The sequence below is a fragment of the Macaca mulatta genome, chromosome 11 (assembly GCF_049350105.2).
Source record: "Macaca mulatta isolate MMU2019108-1 chromosome 11, T2T-MMU8v2.0, whole genome shotgun sequence".
Lineage (NCBI taxonomy): Eukaryota > Metazoa > Chordata > Mammalia > Primates > Cercopithecidae > Macaca > Macaca mulatta.
In genome coordinates this window covers 3,673,947-3,679,946 of record NC_133416.1, presented here as the reverse complement: position 1 = coordinate 3,679,946, position 6,000 = coordinate 3,673,947, and the positions used below count along the sequence as shown (strand labels likewise).

At 45.1% G+C, this 6,000-nt stretch overlaps 1 pseudogene; it reads right to left on the bottom strand.

Annotated features, from left to right (window-relative positions):
* On the bottom strand, window positions 1-905 carry LOC708380 (large ribosomal subunit protein uL23-like; annotated as a pseudogene).
* Between the last annotated feature and the right edge of the window lie 5,095 nt (window positions 906-6,000).

Here is a 6,000-nt window from a genome sequence, read left to right as displayed (position 1 = left end):
GATTCAAGTGATTCTCCTGCCTCAGGCTCCCAAGTGGCTGGGATTACAGTCAGCTAATTTTGTATTGTTTTTAATGGTGAAAAGATATACATATATTTAGAATTAGCCAGCTGGACTCAGTTTAGATGATCCCAATTTTGTTGGCAACATTCAAAGCATCGTAATCAGGAGCCGACCGAACATACACCTTCCTCTCTCCATCAGGCCAAATCGGGGTGTTGAATTTGGCCACATCCATGTCACAGAGCTTCTTCTCCGCCTGTTGGATCTGGTTCTTGTTGGCTTTAACGTCCTTAACGGACACAAGCAGTTGTTGTCTTCTGTCTTCTTCATGGCCGACTCAGTGGTCAGCAGAAACTTTTTTTTTTTTTTTTTTTGAGACAGAGTCTGGCTCTGTCACCCAGGCTGGAGTGCAGTGGCCGGATCCCAGCTCACGGCAAGCCCCGCCTCCCGGGTTCCCGCCATTCTCCTGCCTCAGCCTCCCAAGTAGCTGGGACTACAGGCGTCCGCCACCTCGCCCGGCTAGTTTTTTGTATTTTTTAGTAGAGACGGGGTTTCACCGTGTTAGCCAGGATGGTCTCGATCTCCTGACCTTGTGATCCGCCCGTCTCAGCCTCCCAAAGTGCTGGGATTACAGGCTTGAGCCACCGCGCCCGGCCGGTCAGCAGAAACTTAATGACAGCATAGTGGTCAAGCTCATTTCTCCTGGGGGCACTCTTCTGAGGATATTTGGGCTGCCTCCAGAGTTGCAGTGTCTTGGGCCACTGGGATGTTGGTGACATGTAGATCTTCTGTTTTTTGTGGCTGTGGACACCTTTCAACACTGCCTTCTTGTCCTTCAAAGCCTTGGCTTTGACTTTGGTTTTAGGAGGGGCAGGAGCTTCCTTCTTCGCTTTCTGTGCCATCTTGTGAAAAAGTAATTTTGTATTTTTAGTAGAGATGGGGTTTCACCATGTCGGTCAGGCTGGTCTTGAACTCCTGACCCAGGCTGGTCTCGAACTCCTGATGCACGCACCTCAGCCTCCCAAAGTGCTGGGATTACAGGTGTGAGCCATTGCACCTGGCCTGCACCATTTTATATTTTCACTGGCAGTATATGAGGATTTTGATTTCTCCACATCCTCTCCAGCACTTGCTGTTATCTGCTGATTGGTTATAGTCATTCTAGTGGGTGTGAAGTGACATCTCATTGTGGATCAATTTACTTTTTCCTAGTGACTAATGATGTTGAGCACTTTTTAATGTGCTTATTGGACATTAATATATATTCTTAGGCCAGGCGTGATGGCTCACACCAGCACTTTGGGAGGCCGAGGTGGGCGGATCATGGAGCTGGGAGTTGGAGACCAGCCTGACCAACATGGTGAAATGTTGGGAGCAGGCCCCAAAATCTGACCATAAACTGGCTCCAAAACTGGCCATAAACAAAATCTCTGCAGCACTGTGACATGTTTGTGATGGCCATGACGCCCACGCTGGAAGATTGTGGGTTTACCAGAATGAGGGCAAGGAACACCTGGCCCATCTGCATTCTTAAGCCACAAACAATAGCATGAGTGATCTGTGCCTTAAGGACGTGCTCCTGCTACAGATAACTAGCCAGACCCATCCCTTTATTTTGGCCCATCCCTTTATTTCCCATAAGGAAGACTTTTGGTTAATCTATAATCTATAGAAACAATGCTTATCACTGGCTTGCCATCAATAATTATGTGGGTAAATATGTGTTCATGGCTGTCAGCTCTGAAGGCTGTGAGACCCCTGATTTCCCACTCCACACCCTGTATTTCTGTGTGTGTTTCTTTAGTTCCTCTAGTGCCACCGGGTTAGGGTCTCCATGACTGAGCTGGTCTCGGCAAGTGGTGCCCATACGTGGGGCTCAAACCCGGGTCGGAGGGTTGCTGGAGCAATGGTTGGAGAATGTGGCACTAAGCTGGAGGACACCCGAGTAATCTTAAGCAATCCCCGCGGTGGGTAAGAAGGGGAGCTCGGAAGCATCAGGGTAACAATGGGACAAGTGTGGGCTTTGGTTCATTCCACCTTGGAACCTTTTCACACTAGTGATAAGGAGGAAGGAGACTATAATGAAGTAACAGAAGAGGTTACAGAGCAGGTTTTTTTTTTTGCCAGCTATAGCTAAAGCGGCAAAGGAGGAAGAGGTTCAGCCCTACCCTTCTGTACCCCCTCCTTATTTTGAAGAAAAAGATTGGCTTGACCCTCCAGATCTTTCTTTTCCAGAGGACCCTGGGAAAAAAGTAGTTGCCCCAGTGACTGTTCGAGCAGCACCTCAAGCGACCGCTCTCAGTTCTATTCAGGCAGGAATTCAGCAAGCTAGAAGAGAGGGTGATTTAGAGGCTCGGCAGTTCCCTGTTAGAATACAACCCCCAGATCAACAGGGAAATATTATAGCTACATTTGAGCCTTTTCCTTTTAAATTACTCAAGGAATTTAAACAAGCTATTAATCAGTATGAACTAGGTTCTCCTTTTGTAATGGGACTGTTAAAGATTGTTACTGTTTCCAGTCGGATGATTCCTTCTGAGTGGGACGCTCTTACTCGAGCTTGTCTAACTCCTACTCAGTTCTTACAATTTAAAACTTGGTGGGCAGATGAAGCTTCCATTCAGGCTGCTCACAACGCCCAGGCCCAACCTCAAATTAATATAACTGCAGACCAACTTTTAGGGGTCGGTGGCTGGGCTGGTTTAGATGCACAAGTAAGTGGTCATGCAGGTCGATGCCATAGAATATAGTGGTCAAACTCATTTCTCCTGTGTGCGTTAGAGCTTGGGGAAAAAAATCAGTTCAGGAGGAGAACAATACCCTTCCTTTAGTGCTGTCAAACAAGGACCAAAAGAACCATGTGCAGATCTTATAGCTTGGTTACAGGAGTCTCTTAAAAAGGTGATTGAAGATTTGGCTACTCAGGATATAGTGTTGTAGTTATTAGCTTTTGACAATGCTAATCCCAATTGCCAGGCTGCTCTGTGACCTATTCGAGGGAAAGCACATTTAGTTGATTATATCAAGGCCTGTGACAGTATTGGAGGCAATCTGCATAAAGCTACTTTGTTGGTACAAGCTATGTCAGGACCGAAAGTGGATAAAGGAAATACTGCATTTCCTGGAGCTTGTTTTAACTGTGGGAAGCATGGTCATACTAAAAAAGAATGTAGAAAAAAATCAGTGAGTCAGGCCGCTAGACAGAGGAAAAAAGAAAACTGCTAAGCCTGAAATATGTCCAAAATGTAAAAAAGGAAAACACTGGGCTAATCAGTGTCACTCTAAGTTTGATAAAGATGGGAACCTGATTTTGGGAAACGCCATGAGGGGCCCGTCCCGGGCCCCATTCCAAACTGGGGCATTTCCAGCTCAGGCCATTCCCTCAACCCTGTGCAATGTCTGTCCCCTGCCACAGCCGGTAGTGCCGCAGTAGATTTATGCTGCACAAAAGCTGTTAGCTTTCTGCCTGGGGAACCCCCACAAAAGGTCCCAACAGCAGTCTATGGACCCTTGCCACTGGGGACGATAGGATTACTTCTGGGAAGGGCTAGTTTAAGTTTAAAAGGAGTACAAATACATACAGGAGTCATTGATTCAGATTACAATGGGGAAATTCATATTGTTATATCTACTTCTGTTCCCTGGAAAGCAGAGCCAGGAGAGCACATAGCACAGCTCCTGATTGTGCCGTATGTGGAAATGGGGAAAAGTGAAATTAAATGAACAGGAGGATTTGGAAGCACAAATAAACAAGGCAAAGCAGCTTATTGGGTGAATCAAATTACTGATAAATGTCCTACCTGTGAAATAACTGTTCAAGGAAAGAAATTCAAAGGTTTGGTAGATACAGGAGTGGATATTTCAATCATTTCTCTATAGCACTGGCCGTATGTGGCCAATTCAACCTGCTCCATTTAACACAGTTGGAGTTGGTGAAGCCCCTGAAGTATATCAAAGTAGTTATGTTTTGTATTGTGAAGGGCCTGATGGACAACCTGGGACTATTCAGCCTATTGCAACTTCTGTACCTATGAATTTATGGGGAAGAGATTTATTACAACAGTGGGGAGCACAAGTTCTAATTCCTGAGCAATTATACAGCCCTCAAAGTCAACATATGATGCACGAAATGGGGTATGTCCCTGGTATTGGACTAGGAGAAAATTTGCAAGGTTTGGAGGAATCTCTTCGAGTGGAAAGACAAAGTTCCCGCCAAGGTTTAGGATATGATTTTTGATGGTGGCCATTGTTAAGCCTACAGAACTTATACCTGCTTTTAATATGCCTATTAATGTGATTTCTGATTCTTCATACATGGTTCATTTCACATAGTTAATTGAAAATGCTCAGTTACGATTTCATACAGTTGAACAACTGATGACAAAAACAAAAAAGGGGGAGAAACAGGGATGACGGGACACCACATATACAGTTGAATCTAGCATTATTAACTAAATTTTTTGAGCCTGCCCAAAGGCCAGATGTTATCAGCAGCTGAACAGCATCGACAGAAACCAGGTGCAGACAGAAGCAGAACAACCGGTTTGGTGGAGAGATCTGATAACAAAAAGTTGGGAAATAGGTAAAACAATAACTTGGGGGAGAGGTTATGCTTGTGTTTCTCCAGGCCAAAATCAACAGCCAATTTGGATATCATCGAGACACATGAAACCTTCTCATGAGTCAGATGCCAAGGAAGAGACTCCAGGAAGATCCTGAGGACCCCCCAGTTGTAGCCATGTCAAGACTGATGCTGAGGAGGACCCCAACTGTCACAAGCAACACCCGTCAAACAGCCACCCCCCTGGGGACAGATCCAGAAGCCGTCACAGATAGCGGGAGAAAACCTGAGGAAAGCGGGACAACCAGTCACAATGAATAATTGAATGGTAGCTATGAGAGCGGTGATCACCATGGCCCTGAGTGTTCCTTCAACAAGGGCTGACACAGAGAACAATTATACTTATGGGGCATATTTATCAAACTTGGCTGGCAATAGTGCCTGGGTGTAATCACTCTATGACGCAGTTACACATGCTTTCTGGTCTCAGTATTTACCATAATAAATCTGCTCCTGTAATTGAAGTAAACAGCCCTCAAAAACCTATTTGTAAACAGAATTGGACCTGGCCAGAAAAAATGAACGTACTTGTTTAGGACGATTGCGTTGCAGAACAGACAGAGGTGCTGTGCAACGATGCCTATGGAATCATTGTTGATTGGTCCTCTAAGGGGACATTTAGCTTGAATTGCACCTTTCAGTCTGCCACACTATGCTCAGCTGGTCAGAATAAAATGGTCAGATGGTAGAAATGATAAGAAATATGGCAAGAGTTCCTATTATCTGGAAACATGGTGGTATAGTGGCACCTCAACCTCAAATGATACGGCCCACTCTAGGAACTACACATAAGGATTTGTGGAAACTATTAAGAGCTCTTAATAAGATCAAAATTCGGGAAAGAATAAAAAAGCATCTAGAAGGATACTCTACAAATTTGTCTTTGGATATTGCAAAATTAAAAGGACAAATATTTAAAGCATCCCAGGCACACCCAACCTTAATGCCAGGAACTGGAGTGCTTGAAGGAGCTGCAGACAGAATAGCAGCTAGTAACCCATTACAATGGATAAAAATCCTTAGAAGCTCTGTGATTTCAATGATGATTGTGCTCTTCATCTGTGTTGTTTGTCTTTGTCTGCGGATGAGGATCCTGACTCCTGCAAGCAGTGGCTCACTGTGACAAAGCTGCCTTTACTTTTATTGCTTTGCAAAACCAAGAAAGGGGGGCATGTTGGGAACAGGCCCCCAAATCTGGCCATAAACTGGCCATAAATAAAATCTCTGCAGCACTGTGACATGTTCATGATGACCATGACACCCACGCTGGAAGGTTGTGGGTTTACCGGAATGAGGGCAAGGAACACCTGGCCCACCCAGGGCGGAAAACCGCTTAAAGGCATTCTTTTTTTTTTTTTGAGACGGAGTCTCGCTCT